The sequence below is a fragment of the Pocillopora verrucosa genome, chromosome 8 (genome assembly GCF_036669915.1).
Source record: "Pocillopora verrucosa isolate sample1 chromosome 8, ASM3666991v2, whole genome shotgun sequence".
Taxonomy (NCBI): Eukaryota; Metazoa; Cnidaria; class Anthozoa; order Scleractinia; family Pocilloporidae; genus Pocillopora; species Pocillopora verrucosa.
Window position 1 is genome coordinate 14,640,782 of NC_089319.1, and position 27,888 is coordinate 14,668,669.

The following is a 27,888-nucleotide window of genomic DNA, read 5'->3' on the forward strand; positions in this document are numbered from 1 at the left end:
GACAGAGTTGTAATTTTGTCAATTTTGTTACACAAAAATCTGAGCTGGTTTTACCCATCCCTGAGAGAGCAAATTGGGCCATACAGATATGGAGGTCTGCAGGGCGCTTTCCTGGTAAGCACACAATATGGATCATTGTAAAATCACAATGGGATCGTTGAGGGTTGATCTGTATCTGAAAAAAATCAGAAATTATATTTAAGTACTCAGTCGTTATGAGCAGATAATTTTATCGCTGAGCACCTGTAAATCACTCAGATATAGTCCGATAAAAATTATGAAAATGTCACAAATACATCTTTATGCTGTTCATTCACAACTGATATTCCTTCACTTTTGTCAATTATTGATTTGTTTCATCAGAGATTAATACATGGACGCGCGTGGATATGAAGTTTCTCTATTTTGCTTGTCATATAAACACAATACTGGAAAAGTCAACTTTATAAACGAATGAAATAAAAGGATCGACAATCCTCCCCAAAAAAATTATGAAGTGCGTTGGCGCTAGGACTCAAGATGAAAAAATGCGTCGAATTATTACAAAAACGAACAATGGGCGTAGTTTTCAACTTGCAAAATCTCAGCTTTGACTTGGTCCTTACCGACAGCAGAAAAAAAATCTTTCAGGTACAGGCCAAAATCTTTCAAGGTGACACGGCCAAAATCGGCCTGTGGCAAATCTTCTGACAGTCGATTTTCGATCTCAGCGAAGAGAAATGCCATTACCACAGCCACTGAATACGTAACTTTCGGTTTTTCTTTTCTTATTTTCGTTTTTTTCCCTGTCTAGAAAAGTTTTAAACGTCACTGTCCGTAAGCGATACGGAATTTTAAATTGTTTTAGCCGCCATAATCCAAGAAATTCTGACAAATGACCTTGGATTGAGAACGGTGAAGACTTTGCCGTTCATTCATCACCTATACTTTCATGTGAGGGAGCGTTCAATACGAAGTAAAATTCAAGTTTGCGAAACGTTGACGTATCAGCGCGCATTTTAACGATATCGGGTCACGTGAAAAAAATCTCATTTTTTCACGTGTGTTGTTACGGATTTTTTTCAGGGATGTAAATCCTTCTAAGACACCGTAGTTTATATGATATAATAAATAATGGAGCTTCACTGAAATACATGGCGTTGCGCACAGTGATAAAACCATGCCTACAATTAAAAATTATGTCCCAGGTTACACATGATGGCTCTGGGGTAGTACCTTTTTTGTGCATGTTACGTCACGATAACTGCGTTCATTAACTTTAACAAGTTACTAAAGGCAGGTGAAACTCTTCATTTGGTGCGAAAATATGGTACGGTCCATAGACCTTGGTTTCGAACTGGACCAGGAGTACATACCACTAAATTTTCTGCAGGCTGACATCCACGTCAGATCCAAGTCAGTACAGTACCTCAGCTTCTTGGCCAACTTTGCCCAGCGACGACCTGGTACGCTGACGTTACCTTTAAACCTTGCCGCATTCCATTTACGCAGCTTTTCTTCATAAATGCATTTTTAAAAAGAAGTAAACTAACCAAGCAAGTTTCCTTCCTGTTCATGTTCATAAACGGGTTGAAATATCGAAATTTCCGCTAGGTGGTAGAAGATCAGAGTATTTACTTAATTATCGAACGTTGAACTACAAAGCTTTTAACTTTAAATGTTTATATTTTAGTAAGAATGATCATCGAGTATGGAAAATCTGATTTTCCTTAAATGTGAGTTTAAAACTTTTTTCTCCTTTTTGTAGAAGCTTCGATCAGTTCCTGATCTACTCTCTTCTTCACCACGGTCAAGAAGGTGGTGTTGGATTTTTAAAGTAGGCTGTGGTCAGTTTTCTGGCATTTAATGTCTGACTTAGCACTTCAAGGATGTTTGTTTCACTGGACCCAAGCGCTGTGGAGAATGGTACGCTTAAGTTGAAGATAACTCATAACTCGAATGGTTATAGACCTCTTAGGCTACTGGTTTGCAAAGCGTTGACTTTAGGTAAAGCTCAGTGCACCTAAAGAATAGATAACACCCCTGTTGCAAAAAAAAAATTGGTAGAGGTCTTCTGTAATTAAGGTACATGTAATGTTGTCAATTGCGCAAGATGCCCTGATTTACTTTTACTATTGATGTATTCAAGAGCTTAGATTCCAGTCGGCTCATCAATCGAAGGACGATGTCAACAAATCTTCTTGAGGAAAGTAATGGCTCTTCCCTTCCTGTACCTATATCCAAGAAACTGACCGTGAAAGTGACTATCCCTCCACTTGAACAGTTTATGGAGTATTTTGTTAAAGGTTACATGCAGCATACGTTTGGACTTTGGCTTTTCAGACCCAACGTAAGGTTTGTCCAGGTAATCGGTGCCACCTTTTTCCGGCTTTTAGACGCGTTCGTTTAACAACCTCTTTGTTCTGTTTTCTCTTATTTCGAAGATTATCACGCAGCTCTCGTCTCCCTGGGCGCAAATTCACCACTATTCCACTATTTCTTATGATGTTTTTGATTATTATTTGTTTGTTTGTTTGTTTTTTTTCAATAAAAGTGCGCGTGTGTCCGTACGGGTAATAATATAAATCAATGGCTGAAGGAAGTTACAATTTACATAGAAGCAGTGAATGAAGGGAGCATGTATTCCAAGTGACTTCTCTTATACATGCTCGCCCAAGTATATTTGACAAATTGACAGTGTTAAGCGTAGTCTGTAATTTATCGAAAACGATATTCGTCGTCACAGTGGTCACAAGGCAAAGCGAAGCGAGTCCGCAACAAATATCGACGTCACCACAATATCGACATCGAATAAAACGGTCCTCCTGCGTGACCATTGCGTGACACGTTGACGCGAGCAATTTTGTCTGTACTCTTGTCAACAACGGCAAATTGGCCAATCAGATCGCGATATTACCGCCAGTCGTGCACAAATATATCAAAAAATTTTTATAGGGAGCACTTACTAACCCAAACCCTAATCCTAAGACTGGAGTATTAATGGTCAATAATAGTCAATTTCAATTTTTCCCCTTCATTTCACCCAATAAAATGTTCACCTTTATTTGTGTTTTCATAGGTCATCTATCCTTACCCCTCCATTCATGTCCAATAAGTTTTACAGTTCAAAGTGTATGGGCGTAAAGAGATTAAGCCGAGGGGACATGACGGTCCATGTTAACGATGCTGCCAAATCCAAACACGACATGCAGCAGGGTGAGCTACAGCTTTTATCGGACTTGATAAAAAGACAAGTGAGTAGTACAATGATTATTGATATCGAATAAAAAATCCCTTTACTAACCATAATACGACTCTATCTGTAAAGGGAAAAAATTAAAATGCAATATGAATACTACTGCAGGAAACCGCCAAAAACGAAAAGGAAAAGGACGGCGGGCTGGTGTCATTCACTTGGTAACTCGTAAACTTAAATTCTCTGTTGACTTCCTTCACTGGAGAAAAAACGGCCCCTTGACAAGCGCTCAGTATGAAAGATAAGGCTATACGTGTCGAGCAGGCTTGTCTGAAGAGTTGAGTTTGTTGGTTCTTCCTTTCCAGTCACGATGGAGATAAGGTGAGGAGTTCGTTCTTCTGAAATATTGGCGTTGTAGGGTCCTCAACTTTGACTGGATAGTATAGACATAAGTTTCGACAAAAAGCTTTGAAATCACGAAAATGTACGTTACCTGGGACATGTATTTCTTTTGGCCACATGTTCTCATATATATTTAAACACTAACCAATCTTCGAGTAACATACAATGCGGCTGTCATGAAAAGGGATGGTCTAACCAGAATGCTATTACTTGTTCGACGTAGTTATGTGTACATTTTCTTTTCATAGAATGGTGTGATCGCCTGGAAGAGAGAAAGAAAAAGTCGTCAAGTTAAAGCAGTAAACAGATGGCAGAGGGAAAGATGTAAGGCGGTAACCTTTCAGAAATAAAGAAATGGGTTGACATTGATGGTAGAATTTATGTGAAGTTTTAACTATTTTATTTAACAGTCATACCACCAGTACAGAACACTATAGAAAGTGACTCACTTGCATGAAGCCTCTCATCAAGAGAATATTGACTGATATTCTCCTGATATCAGTTAATATTTTCTTGTATCTTATCCCTAACTGAGCCAATACAAGCAGCTTCATCAAAGCTGTGATATTGGGTCTCTGTAAGTCTAGTGCGGGAGAATGCATGAACTATCCTTCATGTTAAAGTGTGTTACAAAAACCGGCCCGGAGAAAGACTGTTTGTTTGTTGTGACTAAAATAGAAGAGTCATTTAAAAAAACTGCTGTGCTGTAGAAATCAGACATAATCTGGCTATAAAAAAGTCAATGGCTTATGTACACCGAGTGCCAATAACTTATTTTTAGACAGAAGCAATGTGAATTTATTTAGTAGTATTTCAACAAAAGGAATGCGCTAGTTATACTCTTGTGAAAACAGTGTGGAGCTTTTCCTTATATTGGCGATGTATTTAGGCCGGGATGGCCTAATTCCACCAAACTTAGCCAGACAAGTGAGTCGCTGGCAACACGAGAAACCTTTCGGCAAACTCATGGGGTGTAAAGTGGTTAATAAAATTTTAGGCGAGTAAATATTACAAGCTTGCGATCGTTTATTTGCCTGGCCACGTTTGTAATAAAATATAGGGAATGGTGGGGGATGGGGATGGGGAATGGCAAGTTGACAATACCCCACTCAAAAATCACTCAACTATTACGTTCAAGTGTGTGCCAATTGATCTCGTCTAAAAATTTTGTGACAATTAGTTTGGCGGGAAGGATCCATGGACAACTAGTCCGTTTTCCAGTTTCCTGATCCTTTCAAATAAACATTAAAGCTTTGTTTTGCACATTCTACTGTTTCTAAAAAAGGATGAGCGCCCTATTCCTGGTAAGAGCTCTTATTCGTTTCAGCGGCCTCCATTTAGGTAACTTAAGTAAATAAGCACCCTGATAGCTAAATTGAATCGTTACGGTACATTGCCAACCTCATATTTTTTGCAGGATTCCACGTCAGATATGGTTATGATTTCAAGTAAAGGTTGTCATGTTGTACGTGTTCACCGAGAACAGAAAGAACGACAGAAGTCGCAACACAAGCACTAAGAACTGGCGGGAACAAAACTTGGCAACATTCTGGGTGTAAAACAGGAGGAAGAAGAGGTATATTGGAATTTGAATTTCGACTTTGTTTAAAAACATTTCATGTGAGAACTTTGTTATTGAAAAAAGATAAAATATAAAATAAAATAAGAACGAGCAAAAGGTGTTAGTGTCGTGCTGTTTTACGCTATTTGGAATTTCAGAGCAAACTTACTCGTTTTGTCAACCTCGTAAATCCATCCTACTGCGACAAATACTCACAATTTATTACGATAACTTGTAAGGTTTACGAAGTTAGCAAAGCAAAGGTGACTCATTTTCTTTGTCTTCCAGGATAAAAAACAAGACGAGGAAGAGGATTACAGAGATAATCAGAAGTTTGCTGAACACATGAAAGATAAAAATGAAGCCAGGAGGGAGTTTGTTGGGAAGAAATCAATGAAGGAACAAAGAGAGTATTTGCCCATATTTGCGATTCGAGAAGAGGTACGGAGGAATCTATGTTAAGCTGTGAAACATCTTTACGATATGTAAATAAACGATATGTAGTGTCTATTTTTGCTTAATTTTGTGCATTTGAACAGGAATTTAGAGCTGTCGTATTTGTTTATTTTCCAAGAGATCTATACGGCCCCGGATGCGGTGTTATCGAAAAATGTTATGAACAAAAAAATTTCTCATGCGAGGCCGAGCATGATCGCGCGAGCAGTGTTAGAAAAAGTTGTACAACTCAGCCGTACGCCTCGCAAGATGCATGCTAGGAAAAACGTAAGAAGGAAGGAAGAGGGAGATAAATCGGCAGTCATGTGATGAAATGGTTACTTATTGTAAGTCAAGACGTACCGAACCAGCGCCATCTAGCCCTCCCGCTTGTTATTAAGTACAAGACACGAAGAACTCGCGTTGCGTGTGCTAATTTGTGTTTTTAATCTGGGGTAAAGCTACTGTATCTGTTTTTTTCAGCTTCCGAACATCGTGGGAGACAATCTGGTCGTTATTGCAGTTGGTGTAACAGGCTTTGGAAAAAGCAACACAGCTTACACAGGTAAGAAGAAAAGTGAATCGCTCGACAGGAAAACAGCGCCGTTGTGAGGTTATGCATAACGAGTTGACGTCTGAAAATGACATTTTGACTCTTGTTGTCTCCTGTAAAATAGGAAATCTTTCTTTGCTTGGGTTGTATGTAATTAAAATAATAGGGTCGCGGAAATTTGGTATTTCTGCGTGGAGATTAGGAATCTCCGTGTGGCCATGTAACATTCTACCTTTGTCACCGCTACGGCTGCACATTGAGGTTTATGTTACTCTCGGTAATTATTGTTACTGCTTGTAACTTATCCCATGTGAGGTAATCCTAGACTTTTTTTCTTTTAGTACATGCATGAGAATGGATACACAAATTATGGAATGTTTGGTTGTACACAGCCTCGTCGAGTGGCTGCCATGTTAGTTGCTACGTGCTTAAGTGAAGAGTTCGGCTGCAAACTTGGTGAGGAAGCTGGTTACGCCATTCGATTTGAGTATGTCACTTTCGAGGTGAGAAAAACTACACCTAATGTCTCAGTGGTTAGCCTGTAGTTTTTCGCGTAAACTGAGTTCTGTGCATTAGCGACCAGAGGTAATATCTCTTTACAAATAAAACTCAGGGTGGTTGCTGTATAATACAACTTAAGGAATGCTTGTCAAAGGCGCATGCTCATCCAGCGCAAATGATGACAGTTCATTACAGTGCTTAAGTTTGATGATAAAAGTTTGAGTTAGATTGTACTCTTATCGACGACGGCAAATTGGCCGATTAGTTTGCGACACAACTGCCATATACCCTTGATATAAGTAGTGCATGAAATTTTTGCTTAAAAAGGGGGGAAGCACCCCACCCTCCTCTTTTTACTGGTTTTAACAATAGCCATTTTCAAAATTCACACAGCCAACAGACCTCTCTCCCCTTTATCTCGCCCGGCATAAATTTTCACCTTTATTTGTATTTCCAGAGCTCATGCATCCTTACCTCTCCATTCATGTCCAATGAGGGTTTTGCGATGCAAATTTTATGAGCGTATAGAGATTAAGCCGAGAAGGGACACAACGGTCCATGTTAACGATGCTGCCAAATCCATACACGACATGCAGCAGGGTGAGCTACAGCTTTCATTGGACTTGACACAGAGACAGGTGAATAGTACAATAATCATCGATATGAAATAAAAAAATAACTTAAACAGCAATGAAAACAGCAACACGACACTATCTGTAAGGGGAAAATATTAAAATGCAATTTGAATACTTCTGCAGGAAACCACCATAAACGAAAAGGTAAAGGAAAAGAAAGGCGGGCTGGTGTCATTGACTTAGTAACTCGTAAACTTCATTCCTCTGTTGACTTCCTTCACTGTGGAGGAAAAATGGCCCCTTGACAAGCGCTCACTATAAAAGAGAAGGCTATACGTGTCAAGTAGTCTAGTGAGAAGAGTTGAATTTGCCAAATCCTTTCCAGTCATTGTGGGGATAAGGTGAGTAAATATTGGCGTCGTAGGTTCCACAACTTTGATTGGATAGTATAGACAAAACCTTCGACAAAAAGCTTTGAAATCACGAAAATGTACGTTACCTGGGACATGTATTTTTTTGGCCACATGTTCTCATATATATTTAAACACTAACCAATCTTCCAGTAATACAATGCGGCTGTTATGAAAAGGGATGGTCTAACCAGAATGCTATTGCTTGTTCGACGTGGTTATGTGTACTTTTATATTTTCATAGAATGGTGTGCTCACTTGCAAGAGAAAAACAAAAAGTCGTCAAGTTAAGGCAGAAAAAGGACGGCAGAGGGAAAGATGTAAGGCGGTAACCTTTCAGAAATAAAGAAATGGGTTGACATTGATGGTTAAATTTATATAAAGTTTTTACTATTTTATTTAACAGTTGTACCACCAGTACAAAAGTGACTCGCTTGTATCAAATGTCTTATCAAATGAATATGAACTGATATTGCCCTAATATCAGTTAATATTTTCTTGTATCTTATCCTTAACTGAGCCAATACGAGCAGCTTCACCGAAGCTGTGCTATTGGGTCTCTGTAAGTTTAGTGCAGGTGAATGCATGAACCATCCTTCATGTAAAAGTGTGTTACAAACACCGTCCGGATAAGGAATGTTTGTTTGTTTGTTGTGATTCTGATTTAAACGAGTCATTTAAAAACTGCTGTGGTGCAGAAATAGGAATACAAAGCGACATAATCTGACTATGAAAAGTCAAAGGACTATGGACACTGAATGTCGTTTACCCCTTTTTAAGCATACGGAATGGTGAATTTATTTAGTTATGTTTTCCGCGAAAAATATCCACATTGCTGCATAATTGCAAGAGAAGTTTTTCACCAGAGTTTTTATTGATTCTCCAGTGAAATAAACAAGAGTGGTCTGGTGCTGCATCTACATAGACCTGCCTCCTCTGTGGTCTCCGCTGTTCCGGTGATGGAACTAAAACTAAATTCGGTGGTAGATACACTTTAGGCTGACCGGAGGCCTCGTCGGATGCGCCCATTTGGTAGTACGCTAAGAAATACAAGCGCATCTTAATAACTTCAGGAGGCAGTTAGAGGTTACATAGGAACGTCTGTTCTGGAACGAGAGGACACCGGGTGCTTTTCTTCCCTTGTCGCCGACTTTCCGCTGGGTGTAACACAACACTATACCCAGATCCTCACCTTTGACAATCAAAGCTCAGATTGGTAAATTTCAAAAAAGAGAAAAAATAAGGAAAACGTCCATTTCAACTGGGGGAGGGGGCTGAATTATTGTGTACTTTTTGGAATGCATAGAATTTAAAGCCGTAAGAAGCATTTACCAATCAGCTAATTTCCTAAATATGCATTTCTACGTTCTGCATTTTTAACTGCAGTTAATGCAGAAACGACTGGCTTTTTAAAACACATCAAAGCTCAAGACAGAAAATAAATTTTTAAAATTGATTCCACCCATCTTATTTGATGATTATTGTACATTATGCATAAATGATCCTTCAAGTCTTGGATTATTCCTATGTGAGGAGTGCCTTAAATTTGTCCCACGGCTCCTTCAACATTGATAATTATGTCCGCAATATTCGGATAAGCGGAGAAACATTATTGGAGAGGAATTGTTCTACTAATTAGGATGGGTCTGCTGTTTCCGTTTCCATTTTTAGCTATATTCCATGCTCAAAGAATAAGTGAAATTTCATAACATTCGGCTTGTCTTAGTTTCAAAATTCAGACAATCAACCCACCTTTTATCCTCCATCTAACCCAGTATAAATATTCACCTTTAATTGTTTTCAGAGGTCATGTATCCTTACATCTATTTTTAGGGTTGAAATGCAAAGTCTACTGGCGTAAACAGATCAAGCGAAGGGAAATTGATGCCCATGTTAACGATGCTGTCAAGTCCCACCATTACTTACAGCTGGGCGGGGTAAAACGTTTGCTGGCCTTAATACTGACACAAGTGAGTAGTGCAATTGAAATACAAAATGGCTTTAACAGCAATGGTAAAAATTACATGGCACTATCAGTAAGTGAAAAGATTGTAATACATTATCAATACTTCTAGAGGAAATCGTCATGGAAGAGGTAAAGGGGAAGGACGACAGGATGGTGTCCCTCTTGGTAAATAAAAAAATTTCACCTTTGTTGACTGCTTTAACTGTATATAAAGAAGGCCGCTTGACAAACAGTTGTTATAGTTAAGTAGGTTAGCCACGGTGAGGGGTTTTATCTAAAGATCTGGATTTGTCTGTGCAAACAGTTTCTTCTTCCTTTCCAGTCATAGTAGGGAAAAGTTGGGGAGGTCATTCTTTCACAATATTGGCATTGTTAAATAGTTTCTTCCATTTTGCCTGGATAGTACAGACATAACCTTTGACTTTAAAAGGCTTTGAAATCGAAAAGAGGTACCTCTCATGTGTTGGGAATTCCTTTTGAATCTGCACATTTTTAGTGACGTAAGCTGTTGAGCTTACAAGGCAAGTTGACAAACAAGGCTGCCTTACTAGGATATGAACGACAGGAGGCTTTCTAGTATGAATGACAACTCCTTAATCTTCGAGTAATTATAAATACGGATGTTGAAAAAAAAAACTGGTTTAAGCCTTTCAGGATCGAGAATTGTCTATCAGCGATGATTTGTTGAATTGCTCATATTTGCACAAGATTTCCTTTCGTAAACTATTTTAAAAATTCGAGTTTAAGAGTTCCAGAAGTTATTAAATAATTAGAAATCTACGAAAATTTGAAAATGCAGTTTGAATGCAGTTTTCTGCCTGAGAAATTGTCCAAAATTTTTTGCGAAAAGGAAGGCACCACTGAGGCTTAAAATGAACTTTTTAACCACGAAACTTCACACGATAGAAATACAACTATTCTTATCCAGCTTTATTCTGTTAATATTTCAGGCACATTGATATTACGATTTTCGAAGTCTTTTTTAGGCACCAAAAAGACCGCATAAAATGGAGGCGAAAGATGTGTGAAATTTAACACGGAAAAAGTGTACCTGGTAGCTCATGTTTGAGTCTTAAACTGTGTATTCGTAATATGACAACACTTTTCATTTCCTGAGGAACATTTGATGCTCTGAATCGGAACGTTTCCCTTCCAAAATACCATAAATGTTTGTGTCCTGAGCACGTAAAATTATAAGTATTGTCTAATCATCCCCTCTCTAGGTGGAAAAAGTTTTTGAAACCAACCTTAATCTTGGAAATTTTTTGCCCGTATTCCTCAAAATATTCCTCAGAGTAGCGTTAGAGCTGAGAGAAAATATAATTAGGGCTCTAAATGTACCTAATACACCCATTACACCGATCACCATCATGCGAATTACGACTGACCAGTCAGTTTGATGACTCTTAATCATTTCCACGGCAAGGCTTTTGTTAAAGAAGAGGAACAGCATTCTTTATTAGCATTTCAGTGTACTAACCGCGAGTTGTTCCAACTTATGATTACCGACGTTCGGTCTCAACAAGCACCCCCCACACCATATGAGACCCTAAGTGGGCTGTAATAAATATTCCAAAGACTGAAAACAAAACCCTAACTCGAGGTCTGATATACCTTTCATAATCCAACCTTAGATTTTCTTCATTGATCTCTTGAATTTTGCACCATCTTCACCAGGATGGTGTGATTACACAGGCAGTAAGTCCTAGTTTAAATTTCGGCATTCTTTTTATTTCTGTTTGTCATTCAGTCACAAATCGCCGTCCGGGCTCTACAGCACATGCGTCATGTGCTTATCGGACCTGCACATGCGTAGAGTAGGGCAGCTGAGCACATGGAAAGGATAACAGAAGTGGTCGTCGACGAAAGTTGGCACGGCGTCCATGATTTCTAGGGCGATGAAATTACAAACAAACGAACACACCGCTTGCGGTATAGACTCACAATAAAAGACGTTGAGCGTTTTCGGAACAAGTCAGTCCGCAAGCCTTACGAGAGATCAATTTACGAGCGAACATTCATGAGTGAACCTATCGAGAATCATGTTATTCTAAATGAGCTATCAAATCTTAAACTTGATAAAAAGCATCTTCAGAAGCGTCATCATATTTTCAGACGTGATCGTGAACCTAGTAGAATTTCAGTATAAACTTTAAAACGTCTGAGCAACAAGAGCAGAAAGGTTAAATATTTTTTTTTTTTACAGATTTAGGTGTTCGAGTATACCCCAGTCTTCCGAGATACTTCGTAAAAATATAATAAAGTTTAATTCTCGAACCAAACAATATTGCTCATTTTTTTTGTTGTAAAAGAGTTATGGTAGTTACGAGAGTAAAAACCCATGTTGTAAATTATTGGGCTTATTCTATTTTGCGAAACGAAATAAAACCAGGCAAGATAGAACGAGAAATAATGCGTTATTCATGCAAAAAAGTAAGCTGACTTTCACGAGGATTTTTGCAGTCATTTTCATATAATAATAACGATTTTTATTCATTTCGCAAACAAGTTATTTTCGAGGTAACATTATTTTTTTAAATTGACCATTTTTACCCTTCGGTAACAATGTCAATGTTTACGTGTCCCAATAATATTCTTTTCGGATGAAAAAAGGAGGGTAAAATGTCATGAATAGTGGTATATTACCGAAGACTAGGACTATCACCTCAAGCCCTGCGTGAAAGGAAGAGCCTCGTGTTTCTCTGAAAGAAGGTTAAGCTCTTAGAGTAGTAAAGACTTCATCGGAATTCCTCGCAACTTCCCAAATCGCTTCTTTCTTCTGAAGACAGAGTAACTCAGTAGGCCAGAGAAATCCCGACGAGGCTGATATCCAAGCAGCCCAGCGGGAAAGTCAATTTACTGAGGCAAAAGAGCCTCTGGTACATTCTCATCGCGTGAAATATTATCCGTTTTTCACTGCCATCAATGTTCTTTGAAAAAAAAGCTTTCAACGAGGCTTGATTTTCGCGGTTAACTTTTTACCGCGTTTTCAGATTTTCGCAAACTTTGTATTTGAAAATAGTTTACCAGAGTTTCTTTGGGAAAAATATAAGCAATTCACTAAAATGGTTGTTGACGAACGATTCTCTATCCTAACAGGCAGCCATTCTTAATAAATTATTTCACATATAGGATGATTTTACCAACTTGGCGCATGTATTTGTACACTTTGTCTTAACTTTCTTAGAATGGTTCTCTCGCCTGGAGGAAAAAAAGGAATAGTCTTCAAGTTGAAACAAAAAAGGATGTCAGGAAGAAAGATGTTTGGCCCTCACCTTTCAGAAATAAACAACTGGACTGATAGTAAGCGTAAATTAACTATAAATTTTAAGCTTTTTTTGAAATTTTTAACTCGTTGGTTTAAAGCTTTTTTCAAAATTTTGACTGGTTGATTTTAGTTTTTCCTTAAATTTTTATGCATAAAATGGTGTAGAAGTAATTACTGTCGGTCGAGAGATGTTGACCGGAATTTAGTGGCCGCTTCTTGGCGTAAGGTTCCAGGATCATCTGCGGAAAGCCTGCGATACACTATCAGTTCATTTGATTGGGAAGGACAGCGCCAGAAAATGAAAAAGGTAGGGGTCTCTATGGTAGGTAATTATGTAGGGGGGGGGGCATTTTTTCTATAACAACTTTATTGGCTCCGTCTTGGAGTGGATTTTCAGAAAGTGGTACAGGGAGATGTACGAAATAAACAAAATAAATATAAAGAACTATAAAGAATAGAACGAATAAAGGATAATGTTAAATATGCTTATAGAAAATAATAATAAAAGATGACAACAAATTAAAATGTACATTCCAAGATTCGCATTGTAATCAGCACTTCTCTGTTTAAAAACTTATGAAAAGTACAGCTCATTATTTGGTTTTTTAAGGCATCTAAAGAACTAATTTTATTTAGTAGACTGTTCCACAGGGAATTCGAACGTTTGAAAGTACTCGAAAAGTTAGGGAGGCAATATTTCATTGTTGAAAAAAACCTTCACATCGATAAAGCTCGTAAACAGAACGCCTGCAGTACGACATTTTTATGATCACGCCATTCCGAATAAATTTCCCCAACAGTGACCGGTAAACTCTGAGTTGCCAGGCATGATAATTGTTGCGGTCAAAGTCACTCGAATAATAATGGCTAACCCATTGTTATTTAGTCTATTACCTCGTCACCTTTTCAGCTATTCAAATTATATCAACTTTTATTTCGGACCTTTTTAGGCCATCTGTAAATTCTTACCCGTTAGTTTCAATGTGACTACTTTCGTATTATTTTCGTTTACCACGTCGTTGTATCGGTAATTTTCGTTTTCTGTCTCCATGTTATTTTTCGGTCCTTTATTTTCGTTCATATGAATCAATTTTTCCGTTACAATCATTCGCGTTTCAATAATCACTACAGTTTCATTAATAGCGGAGCTCGAAGAGCACGAGGCGCGCAGCGAAGCCAATACTTATGAATACTGGTAGTCGTAATAATAACCCATCAAGCCAAGAAAATCTATGACCTTATAACTTACCAACTTCATTGCGGGCTCAAATCTAGCCATCAATCGCAATACACAATACACAATACACAACCACAATTCGCTAGGAAACTCGGGTGTAAAGTGATGGAGTGCGGCACCTCGAATGAAATACAATAGAGAAAGACAAAGAACTCCAGAAAACAGAATGAAAAGCAGTCGGAAAACTTGTGCATCTGGTAAATAGGTCTTGAATTTTAGCTGTGATGATTGCAGTTTTCTGAAGTTATTGAAATAGTAAAGGAGGATATTTTGAAAAATAGGCTCAAAAAGGTATTACGTAGCACTCCTAAAACAGTAAAGGCTTGCCATCTGATTACGATTGGCTGATACAAAGCAGTCATTGATAACTCAGTGGAAGTCACAAGCTGATCTGCGTCATTTATGGGTCCGAAATGGTTTTTAGCAATATCCTACTCCACCCCTTCTTTTTTTAGGGGAGGGGAAGGGGGGCGGGGAGAATAAAGAAGGGTAGCTTTTGCAGCTACTCAATGTGGGATAATTTCGGTTGGTTAAGCCGTTATCATGGTAATGGTTGCTAAGGAAACCGAAGTAAAATGCCATTTAAATTGTTATTTCTGATCCAGTTGCATTACAAGGGAAGGACCAAATTCCTTTTAAGTAAACTGATGATGTTTGCGCCTAGTTTTATCAAGAGCTCTTATCAGAGCGTAGTGACTCCCCGATCTATCAATAAACGTTTTGTGACCAGGAGCTCTTATCAGAGCTGAGAAATTCCCCGATAGCCCAAAACGTTATTGCGATCGGGAGCTCTTACAAGAGCTCGTTGCCCCCCCCCCCCCCCCCCCGATCTTATAATTCTCCGATAGCCCAAGAACGTTATTGCGATCGGGAGCTCTTATTCGAGCTCGTTGACTCCTCGTTCCATCAATAGACGTTTTGCAACCAGGAGCTCTTATTAGAGCTACGTAATTTCTCAATCGACCGAGAATGTTCTTGCGATTGTGGTAAATTTGAGATTGTCTGGCCCATGGACTACTTCTTCCGGGCACATTTTGCTTTCTCCAAGGAACTACTTTTGAAGGTGTTCAAAACATCATCAACTCATCAAGGACTTGAAACTCATGAATAAGTTGTTGTTAGTTTGGCTTCCAAACATATGTATTGTTCTCACAATGAGCCTTCTTCATGGCTTGCTTAACTGTAGCTCTGTTTCAGAAAAACTATAAGCAAAACTGGGCTAATCTTGATTTGAGCACTTGCCTTAGGTTTTCTGTTAAAGAGCCAATCAACACTAGAAATTAAAGCAGATCTTATTGCTAAGAATGGATGGATCCAATACAGATACACCATCTTCTGCTGTGTCCATCAAGGAGAAGAATTAACTGCCCATGCAGAGGTGTTCATAGACTTAAAGGACGCATACTCAATTACTCGACACATATCCTGTTATTCAAATAACTTAACTTTTAAGAGACATACCAAACACTCGCTAATGAGCACAAAATGCTATTCAAATTGTGCTAAAAGAAAAGCACAAAATCTGCTCAACTTCATAACACAGATATTTTGGTATTACAGTCAGGACAATTTTTCTTACAATTTCCTTCTGGTTAACTGTAATTGTAAAAAACCGAGCATTTTTTATTTTCAGTTAGGTTGTAAACTAATTGATCTATGAACTTTTTTTTACTGTGTAGATGAGGGATGACACTGAGCAACTCATGAGGGACTCGTTAAAATTAAAGGTCCACATCAACAGTGGAGAGAAACCAGACTTTGAATGTCAAATTTACAATCACTTGCCAAATCAAGAGGAACACAAAGATCATATCATTGAAGAGGTTTGTTCTTTTAATTAATATATTTGTAAATTTATTTCTAACACATGTGGCTTTTGTAATGATGGCTGGCAAAAGACCTTCACAAGTCACAACCACTAGTTATAGTCCCTGCTCGCAGTTTCATGCCATGAAAGCCTGTAGTTACATAGGTTAAATGTAAATAATACAAACATCAAGCAAAAGCTAGTTGTGGGGATCTGAACCGGGTTTCAACCTATAATGCTTTGTTTCGAGCAAATTCACTATTTGTGACAAAATTGTTGACACTTTGACCTTTCTAACTCCCTGTTCCCTCAATTTTATTTCTGTTGCCCTTGTAAGTTGACCTATTCACCTCCTACTCCCCAAAACAATGTTGTATAGTGTTTCTATGAACCTTCAGCTACATACAGGCAACATTGAATAATGGAATGGGGGTCTTGTCAATGATTTGGAGTATGATAGAGACAGGAGTATTATTCTACACATAAATAGTACTGTTCAAATATGTTTCAACTCATTTTGATGCAGATTGTAGCGTGATTTGCATTAACTCTCTCTTGTATCAAACATTTATCTTGGTGGTGTTCTCCAGCCTATTGACAAACAGCTTATTGACAGAATACAACAGATGAAAAGACCATAAGCAGTTTTTCAAAAGGGATATATTTGCAGGCCAAACTTCACCACCACTACTAACAAATAGGCACTTCTAGCTGACAGGCCCACATATCCCAGGCACCAATGAAGATGTGGTCCAAAGTTGATCAGGAAAACCTGAAAAAGAAAATACAGCCTCAAAATTAGGAGCATCCTCAAGTTTTATTTTAGACCATGTGCTCTATCATCAACAACAAGTTGTACTGTTCAATGAGGAAGTAATGAAACAACGAAAGCTGAAACTGGGTTGTTTGCACATCAAGCAAAATGGCAGAAGTAGCTGTCTAATAAATTTGGAAATGAGATTATACTTCTTGATGCCATTTACAAGACCTTAAGATATAACTTGCCGCTATTCTTTCTGGCTGATAAAACCAATCAACTGTATAGGAGTGTGCTCTTTCATCATTTAAAGTGAAACAACATCTGCAATACGAGAACTGTCAGCAATCTTCCATGATTATAGTGCTATTAGGAAGCCCTGATATTTTTTGACAGACTTTTGCCAAGACGAAATAATTAAACCAAGCAAACATTCACAGGTAAGGAATTAATAACAAAGATAGGAAATGTACTACTTGAGAAAACAAAATCAGTCATTTGGAAGTTGGTTAGTCAATGCACCTGTGTGGTGCTGTAGATTTGCATTATAGATACATTATTTTTGCACTTCTTATAAATACACTAAACAACTAACACAAGTCTAAATGAGTAGCACCCTTGTATGCTTTCACAAATCCAGTGTACTACAAATGGACCCCACATGTCTGTGACTTTCTCTGTCAGCATCACTGATGGGAGAGGTGACTGAGATAGAATGAAAATGGAGTTTTGACTTAGCTTTGTGCTGTTGCCAAATCAACATCAAAGGATTAATTTCAGAAAAGTGTGGCTTCCCAACTGGACAATAGTCTCTGGATGGCACATCCAAAGCTCAGGAAACTGTTTGATAAAGCATGTCTGGTAGAAGCAAATGTAATGGTTATTTCACTCTGTTTACATGGCTTAGCACTGCTTATAGTCACATGGTTTGACGTCACTGGTTTATTGAAAAACTTAAAAATAAAATGCATCAACTAAGAAAAGGGAAGGAAGAGAAAAGTCATAACTACTAATTCCTTGGTTCTGACCATTGTCTCTGGTTCAAAACATTATTACTGTGCATATATTATTTCTTAAACAGGGAACTTTAAACTGTTTCATTTTTAAATTTTTTATACAAGGTTAAAGGAAGTGCTTCAATGAATTAGCGTAACATAGTAATCAGATATACCAATATGTGATCTTTGCCATTTAACAATGAATGTGGGCATTCAGACAAGACACGTCTATGGTCAATATCATCACCAACAATGGTATTGAGCCTCATAGTAAATCTTTTTAAAACATCAATACGTCAAAGATCACAATAACAACAGTCTAACTGAAATGGTAACAGTACTGAACAATGAGATCTTGCATAACAAATGCAGAAGGTGGGTGCCAACATAGCCAACAAGGATGTTAGTTATGTGAAATGTATATTATTATGTGAGAAAAAGGGGCTAAATGAAAGGAGTTGTAGAGTTAGTGAATCATGATGAGATTGCCTTTGATGTAAAAGTTCTCTGTAGAAGCAGCTCCTTTTGATTCTTGGGTTCTTTGTGACAATTTGTGATTTAAAGGGACATCATCAATCAGAATGTATTTATTCCGTTAAGAAATAACATGTCATCGATACTGAATTTTTGTTTCTGCTGTTTGTAGTGAGTTGCTATAACAGTTGCACACATTAAAAGAATAGTGGAGTGATATTTTACTTGCTTGTTCAGAAGCTTGAACCTTGAACCTTAAGTGATGCCAAGGAAAAATGTTACCTGTGGATTAAAACTGCCACTGCTGATGTGTAGTGCTTACAACGACCAAAACAAATAATCTAATTCCTAAGACTCCTAGGGGTGCCACTCCAGGATGCGGTTAACAAAGTGTTTGGGGGCTATTTTACGGATCGAGGTTAAAGAAGAACAAATGAAAGTTGACTGTTTACACGAATCTTTATTCTTGAAAGCAATTGACCATGAACCACAATCAACAATCAAAATCACAATCAATCTCGCATTCTCAAAATCAATCAATCATAACCAAGACAACTCAAAACCTACAAAGAACTGATCACAAGAATGCTAAACTCTCCTTTGTATGCGCATGGTGGCACTGAAAGGTCTGATTAGAAAACCAGTAGAAATAGAGACAGACAGATAAACACTGTAACTATGTTTGTATCTAGGATCATTCTGAAATTAATAAACTAATCAATAATCAATTTAATAAAAATGTGTCTTCTGGCTTGTGTCCATAACATGATGTGATTCTCAGTGAGGCTCTAAAAATACACGCTTATCACAAAGAGGATCCATGAAAGGTTAGACTTTGTTCTGCTCTTCCATGACCAGAGGGGGGTGATGAATTTACCTGGCACAACAGAAGCGTTGTACAAATGCAGAGAAGACATTGGAAAATTGTACAACCATTCCAATTTTTTTTTGACAGTAAAGTGATTTTTTTTCTCTAAGTTACCGGTTTTTAAGAAGGTGACAACGAGTGGAAAGATCAGTTTGGGTGAGCAATGTATCAAATAATGGAAAGGAACAAAATCAGATTGTGTGGATGATGGAAGAGACGTTTGCATAATAGATCCAGCCCTTCAGGGTACTCAGCCTGAGATCAAGGGAAGCATCAAGGATATCCTCCATGGGTTGCTCAACAACATAAGTCTTGAAAAACCAGTCAGAATGAACAGCAGGCAGAGGCATACAGGGAAGGATGTTAAACATGCCAGAGGAAATCAGCTAGAAGGTGCAGATGACCATGTTAAAATTTTACTCATTGGAGAACTGACAATAGGCAATGGGGAGCAAGGAGAGAGTACTTCACAGGTATGCCTTTTTGTGCCCTTAATTAAGTGATTATGAGACCTAGAAAACTTTAAGGAGATTTTGCAAAAAAAAGATGTCCTTGGAATGAAAGATTTTCTCTATAAAGTACCTTGCTGGTACTGGATATGTTTGCAATGTGGAATTTTTAGTATTTAGGGTTAATGCCCATACAAAACACATGTAAGATGCCAGATGCTGAAGTTTAAGGAGAATTTGTCAAAAAGATCTTGGAATGAAATATTTTCTCTATACTTTAATGGAACTGGTTGTGTATGCTGTGATTTCTTCACATGAATGTGTTAATGGGATTTTTCCAAAATCAGATTTGGCACATTAATCAAGGGGTAGGGATGTGAAGAGGTTGAATGTTTCCTTAGAAAAACACTTCTTAACCAGTTTGATTTTTATCTCTTTTATGAGATAAATGGCCTCAACCTTGTACCAGTAAATCTTTTTCACACCATAACTTGATGGACAATGTGACAACAATATCCCAGCATGTTTGTTTCCTTTACAGAAATTCTGGATTACTTTGAAAGTGCTCTTTTCTCTATGGGTAAACCAACTGCTTCTATGGTGGTATTTAATCAAAGGGATTGCTACTTGGCTGCAGAGCTGATAGTTGTGTCATTCTGCAAAGTGGACCTTCACCATCATTTCTTCACTTGGCTGTTTTTCAATAAGTCGTGGATAGCCACATGTATCATCAGTTAATCATGAAAGCACTCTAGAAGAAGCAGCATTGAAGGTAAATAAATAAACGTGATTTTTCTATTGTTTTAGAGGTGGATGCCAAATATTTATCAGCCATGATTCATTTAATAAATTATTGGATACTTTCCAAAATGAAATGCATCAAAGTCGTTATTCATTGCTAATTATTATAGGGTAGGTTATTTGAGTAATAAGACAAATTTCATTTCTGACTAGTTATTGCTTTTGAAGAAAGCTACTGATACAGAGTTTCTGATGTTTTCATGTAGTCAGGCAGCCATGAACTTAAGGTAAATCCTGTGAAATTCATAAAAACATGCAAAGTATCACAAGTTATGCTAGAAATCTTGCCAAATACATGTATATTTGAACTCACCTGTTGGGGCTGTTTACTTGCCATAAATTGAAAATGTATCTTAAAAAACATTCAAAATCTACAAGGTGTTCTTGGATTAATGTTGCTAAAACGTGGGCAGTGGTCACTTTGTTGAAAGCTTTGCCATTGTGCATTTCTCAAGAAGATTGTTGTTAAAAGAGCAAATGAAAATATCTGTTGTGGTAGCTTTTCTGATGTCTCTCTACTGATTGCTGCATACTGTGGCTTGCAAAACTCTGCAAATTACGGAAAAGTTTTTAGAGATGCCCACACTTCTGCGAAAACAACTATACAACAGATTTTTTGCAGAGTCATTAAGAAGATGATTATAGCCATCTGTTATGCTCTACATAGAGCATTGTATTGGACCACACAAGAAAGCTGCCAATTAATAAACACCTTGAGTGAGCAATGCATATATTTATCATTTTCCTATAAAAATTGGCTAAATTGCTGTCTTTTTTCATTAAAAATGTTTGTCAAATCAAGGCAGAATTGATTACTTTTCGACAACATTTGTCCAAAACATTCTTGGGAAACTGGCTGTTAAGCATGCTTTATCATTGTCATAAACTTTGAAACTTGTATTGATTTGTCAATTGTTTCATTTAATTAATTCGTCCTGCTATATCAAAATTGACCTCATATCGTAAAACCTACTAGCACAACCTAGTCTTCGCTTCAAAAAGGACTGATCAAAGTCTAATGTAAATGCGACTATTGTAGTTAAATTTCACGCGTCCATCAATCAACAAATTACTGTACAAACAAAACAAGTGTCTGGTTTCAAAAGGTAACAAAATTGTTTTCGTGTGGGGGCATCTCCATGTTTCCGTGCTTCATCATTGCAAGCTGATACTCAAGGCTTTCCTTCTCCAATTGCAAAATGGTACAATGATTGTTTCATCTCTCTCCACAACTTCTAATTCTCTGCAATCTCTCCACTTGACTTAATTCTGAACAATGTGTGGGGAAACTTGGTGAAACATCATAGAGTGCAATGCTTGTGGTGTTTCTTTGCTGTCATTGCTGCTACTATGAGATATACGTAAAAAAGAGAGACTAGAAAACAAACATTACTACTCGAGGGTTTATTCAAACTACTTGCTTTTTCAGTCACATATCACAGATCAACTCGAGTGACTTACTGACTGACTGGACAATCTGGAACATCTTCCAAAAGATGAACAATCCACTGTATATAGACACAGCAGTAACACAGATGTATAAATCAATATGAATATTGAGGCTGCTCATTCCAGAATATTCTAAGTCAACTCATGCTCTGGAAAATGGAGTCAAACACTGCCCTGATCAGCCATATTTCTGAAACAGACTTACTCTTACCTGTACCATTGTAATTTCATGTGTTTTACTCTCACCTGTACCATTGTAATTTTCATGTGTTTACTCTTACCTGTACCATTGTAATTTTCATGTGTTAGGAACCACAAGGGGTAGTCTCAGTTGTAACCGTTAAAGGTGGTGAAACTTTAAAAAGAAACATGACTGTTCTTTTTTCTGTCGAATTCTCTGCCCACCATAGACCAAACATGAAGTCAAATTGTTTTTCTTTAAATACATTAAGAGCTGGGAATTCCTTTGAGGCAAAGGGTTGTTTATTAAGTTACTCAGTTATTCCAAACTTCTTTCCTGGTTCATAGCTGATAAATAAGCTATACTTGCTCTTAATTTTTGTTGTTGGTTGAAACACATACATTACATGCATTCCCAGTGCTGTGAAGTGAAAACATTGCAGCTACTATTTGAATGCCTGCATGGAGAGCAGTTAAACCTCTTCATAGTGTGGTTCCAACTGACCTCGTTGAGGTCTCCATTACAAAATGGATTTATAAATATATATAGCATAATTAATAATGACAAGAAAACAAGTCCAACAAAACATTTAAACAAAGCTGACTCTATGAATTCAATTACGAGTTTATAATGTTTACAGTTTGGAAGTGAAAATTTACTTTTTATACTTAGTAATAGCAGCACTTATCTAGGCTGGGAAGCTCGATTGAATGGGAGCCTGCAGAGAACAATTTAAGTATACAAAATATGTCAAGCATTTTAAGAGCAAAAAGTTCAGTATTGAGCCTAAATTGAGTGGGAGCCTTTTAAAATAGTAGAAGTATAACAAAGTACATAAAGAAATATGGAATTAAAATAAGCCCTCAAAAAATTACAAGATGTATATTCATTACAGTGCATATTACATTAATTAAAAATTGAAATAAAAAAATGAGAATAAAACATTAAAACAAAACAAACTGAATTATAATCTGCAAGGCTTGAATCCACCATACAGCAATACCTATGGAAACTAAACAAGGCTAGAAAAGGCTATTCCAAATTACCTTTGTCTGGGATGGACTGTTGTAATGTTGTACAAAATGAACTTGAGGATGACAAGGATAGATTCTGTATTGTTAGACTTTATCTTGATGACACTGGGCCAAAACTAGGGTACACATGTTGAACTTGTGGCGAAGACTTGCAAGGACTCCAACTCATTGTTAATTACTTTGAGAATGTGGTTTCTTGATTTGCTCTTTAATCTTTTCTAAAAAGAAAGTAAAACTCAAAGATACAATCCTAGCAATGCTCACTGTCAATATTATGGGAAGCCAACAGTCTATAGGGACACTAACTACTTCTCTATTGAAGTTGTAATTTAGATTGGTGATATCTTCAGAAACCTAATAAATGAATGAGAAATGAAATCATTAGAATTTAATTGAAACCCTAAATAGTAATGTTAGGGAAAAGACTAATTGTGGTTACAGTGAAATATAAAATGCATGATGACGAACCATATTATACCTCAAAAAGCTGGAATCCATCTTAAAGAAATACCTATGGAAATTAAACAAGGCTAGAAAAGGCTTCTCCATTGATTCCCATACAGCCTTGAGTGAAGTAGTAAATTTACCTTGGTCTGGGAAGGACCTCTGTAATGTTACGTGAAATGAATGAGGATGAGAGGATAAATTTTATATTGTTAAACTCTATGTTGATGATACCTAGCCCAATCTGAGGTAGGCATGATGAACTTGTGGCAAAGACTAAGAAGGACTCCACCTCGACTAGGAGTGTATCCTAAAGAGAACCTAAGCAAATATTCTTTGAAATTTACTGGGAACTGTAGAAAACCCTTGATGTCATTTATAGTCAATTCACTGTCTCCTGCAACAAACAGTTCTTAGATGTTGGGGAACGTCTCCAAGACCAATCGAGAGATACCAGCTATTGCTTCATGGACAGTAAGGTTCCTTTAGTACTCTCATCTTGTTATCGTTCTGAAAAGAAACTGATAATATACAAAGAAACAAGTAATCGAGTATGTTTCTGTATTCTTTCTAATATGTTGATTATGAGGGTGTGGTTTCTTGCCTTGAGTTGAAGAAAACCCTTGATGTCATCTATAGTCAATTCACTGTCTCCTGCAATAAACAGTTCTTAGATGTTGGAATATATCTCCAAGGCCAATTAAGAGATATCAGCTATTGCACCATGGAAAGTAAGGTTCCTCTATCGCTCTCATCTTGTAATCGTTCTGAAAAAAGAAAACTGGTCATAAATAAAGTAACAAGTATTTAAGTATGTATCTGTATGCATCCTAATTAGTTGATGGTGAGAGTTTGGTTTCCTGATTTGTCTATTTATCTGTTGAGAAAAGTAATTACAACTCAAGGAAACAATCCTCACAATCCTTGCTGTCAATTTCATGGGAAGCCTATAATCTGCAAGGACACTAACTACTCCAATTTTGATTAGGACTTCTATAAAGAAGTCCTAATCAAAATTGGTGACATCTTCGGAAATATGACAATGACTGAGCAATGAAATCATTAGAACTTATTTGAAACCCTAATCAGCAACATCAGGACAATGATAAGTCACTACTTGTAAGGTTACAAAGAATGTTACAATATATTTTAAATCAAGTTATAGAGATATCTTTACTAAACCATAACCTTTACTTATTCTATTATTACTATTATTATATATTTTGTATGGCAATATAAACGTTGTTTAACTGTTGATTCCAAATCATGGTCGAAGGTAAAGAATTAGAAGACCAGGTGTCAGCACTGGAAACAGAAGAGTTTCACTGATTTTTACTTTCACTGATTCAGATATACGATCATTGATCTGTACAAAATGTGACTGGTCACTCAAGTAGCTATTCAACCAGTGCAGATATGCCTTAGAGAAACCAAGCATTGATAACTTAGTTATAAGTTATATTTTACAAAATGGTCATCTGAAACAAAACAAGTTTCTCAAAGAGTTTTGATGGTGTGGGGATAACTGAAATGAGATGAAAGTGTTCCTCAGACTTCAGTTGATCAACTTTAGGAATTGGACTGATCCTTGCGTCTTTCCATGCCTCAGGAAAATTGTACTTCCTGATACAGTTGTTGATAATAGTTGTGAGGGGGTCAGCAATGGATTCAGCCACCATTTTAAAGAATTTGACAGGGATACCGCTTGGGCAAGTAGATGTATCAGATCTTAACAATTTCAGCATACACAGGACCTTGCCGTGGAGCAATTCTCAGAGTTTGAAATTAGCAGGGCTAGCATCAGGTAGAGATTCTATTAGTTCTTCAAGACAGGAAGGTAAGTCACTACTAACAGGTAAAGTTCTCTTGGCAGTACAAGCAAAGAATGAGTTTTAACTTATCAGGATCCTGCTGTAAGGGTTGCTGGTTAGGTTTCAGTATGGGGTGGATGATACACCACTCCTCCTTTGGGTTATAAGAGGATAACGCCTTCCTTGTGAAGGTCTCGTGAGCCCGAGAATACCTGCCTTCAACTGGTTTCTGACAGTCAGTCTGGTGGGCTTCATTCCTGAATTTATTCTGTGGCTATTGTAATGACTGTATTTTGCACTCTTTAAAGAGGGGCATGTCTCTTGAGACACTCCTTTAATATACTGTTAAAGTATTCTAATCGTTAAAAAAAAAGCCAGAGTGGTGATTGATTGATTGAGTGGTGATTGAGCAGACATTCGGCCAATAGAAAAGGCGATTTTGTGTGTTGTATGCAAAGGTATAATGGCACCTGAAAATATTTGCATGATGGTGGATGCTTTTGCAGTGTTGGACAAAATTTATGTGCAGTTACACAAGCTTATGGAGGATGATAAGGTAGAAGAGTTGACGGATGTGGATCCCTACCATGGACCTCAACAGGGTCTGTCAATTTGGGACCACATCTGTCAAACAATTTGGTTGACATTTTTAACATTTATGCTGTCTTGACTTTCTGTGATCCTTTTTTCACGTAAACTATTAATAGGTAAGAGTTAATTTCAAGCGCATTTGGTGTAAACAAGCACTTGTAAATCTTACAGACTTCAACTTGCACTTACCTATTTGTTGTCTTTAAAAAAATTACTCACTAACATAATTTCAAATGCAATTTAGTGTAAACAAACACTCATAATTATTTCAAAGACCACAAATTGCACTCGCCCTACAGGCTTGTGCAATTTTTCTGTCTTTATTCATGCTTATTAACACCAAATTTCATTCAAAATCGTGTCATTACCTAAACTAAATATGGTGTTTAAGGTAAATAGTTCAGTTTTGCAGGCAAATGGCTCAGAGGAAAAGGTCTATATTGTAAAGCTTTGTCAATGTGTAGAAAGTCAGGGTCACTGATTTTGGGCTGTTAATGTTCTTGATTGACACATTTCCCCCTGAAGCTTTACTAATTCTCAGCCAAATATTCATTTTTTGGACCCTCTCAGATGCTGACATCATCAGTTGACATACCAGCAAGACAGAAAGGATTTTTTACTAAGTAACCTGAAATTTATTGTCAGTAGCCCCAAAATGTTTTTGCACGGTCACCTTTCGTGAATTATCACTGCTATTGGTATGTATACATGACTATATATCGTTAATAGGTAATACAGCAACAGTAAAACAAAGGGTGCTGTCTCTTTTATTCAAAAAAAAAATTTTCTTGTTGCCTGTAAATTTAATGACATTGATGCACTAATATTATCATGGCAAAAGTCATAAGGAAGATACATGGGTTGATGTCATCTATAGTCAATTCACTGTCTCCTGCAATAAACAGTTCTTAGATGTTGGAATATATCTCCAAGGCCAATTAAGAGATACCAGCTATTGCACCATGGAAAGTTAGGTTCCTTTATCGCTCTCATCTTGTAATCGCTCTGAAAAAAGAAAACTGGTCATAAATAAAGTAACAAGTATTTAAGTATGTATCTGTATGCATCCTAATTAGTTGATGGTGAGAGTTTGGTTTCTTGATTTGTCCATTTATCTGTTGAGAAAAGTAATTACACTCAAGGAAACAATCCTCACAATCCTTGCTGTCAATTTCATGGAAACCTATAATCTGCAAGGACACTAACACTCCAATTTTGATTAGGACTTCTATCAGAAAGTCCTAATCAAAATTGGTGACATCTGCGGAAAAATGACAAATGACTGAGCAATGAAATCAGTAGAAAATTATTGAAACCTAAACAGCAACATGAGTCACTACCTGTAAGGTTACAAAGAATTGTCCCAAAATATTTTAAATCAAGTTATAGAGATACCTTTACTAACCATAGCCTTTACTTATTCTATATTACTATTATTATATATTTTGTATGGCAATGTAAAAGTTGTTAACTGTTGATTTCAAATCATGGTCGAAGGTAAAGAATTAGAAGACCAGGTGTCAGCACAGGAAACAGAAGAGTTTAAAGTTGCACTTGTATGTTGACCACAGTCAAGACTTCTGGATCCGCCTTTCTCCTGGTAATGTTCGCAGTTGATTACACAATTAACCCCGTACACACCAAGGAGCACATTTCAATGTTTCTGAATCCTATCGGGATTTAGTCACATTGCTTGCATAAATAAATTATTTGTTGAGCAAATCTTTATTTATACTTGTGAATAGATTGAGCAACTAATTAAATTTTCATTTTTTATACTACATTTAGTGTCCTGTTTTGATTGCGAGTTAGGCAGGATGATTGTGAATTTGGAAGGTCATAAACTAAAGTAGCAGTCTACATCCTAGCTTTCCTTGTGAGTCCATCTTGTCTAGGATATGTCGTGAATTACTAAAAACCCATCTTCCATGTTCTCCTTGTTCCTCTGGGTGGAATTCCATCTCCAACACCAAAGTCTTGTTCTCTTAAAGGTTTTTTGCGTTTCTTGTACCATTTATTCCTTAATAGTAAAGTTGGGGCAAAATATTTCGTCCAACTACTCCAAAGAACTCTGGGACTCCTTTCTCAGTGCTTCTCGTGAGGTGTTTGGGCTACACTCTGTTCTGGCTCCAGGAAAGGAG

General features: G+C 37.2%; 1 protein-coding gene and 2 long non-coding RNA genes across 3 annotated transcripts in view; all 3 read left to right on the plus strand.

Moving 5' to 3' along the window:
• The window catches only part of LOC131786209 (DNA-dependent protein kinase catalytic subunit), a 257,393-nt gene that overhangs the window by 141,813 nt on the left and 87,692 nt on the right, over nt 1-27,888 (plus strand). The gene's annotated exons all lie outside the window — the stretch shown is intronic.
• LOC136282901 (uncharacterized) lies at nt 5,475-7,203 on the plus strand. The gene is made up of 4 exons (XR_010718484.1): nt 5,475-5,579; nt 6,057-6,138; nt 6,468-6,629; nt 7,085-7,203. It is a non-coding gene; the product is annotated as an uncharacterized lncRNA (long non-coding RNA).
• Nucleotides 7,406-8,697, plus strand: LOC136282900 (uncharacterized). The gene is made up of 3 exons (XR_010718483.1): nt 7,406-7,603; nt 7,857-7,932; nt 8,499-8,697. It is a non-coding gene; the product is annotated as an uncharacterized lncRNA (long non-coding RNA).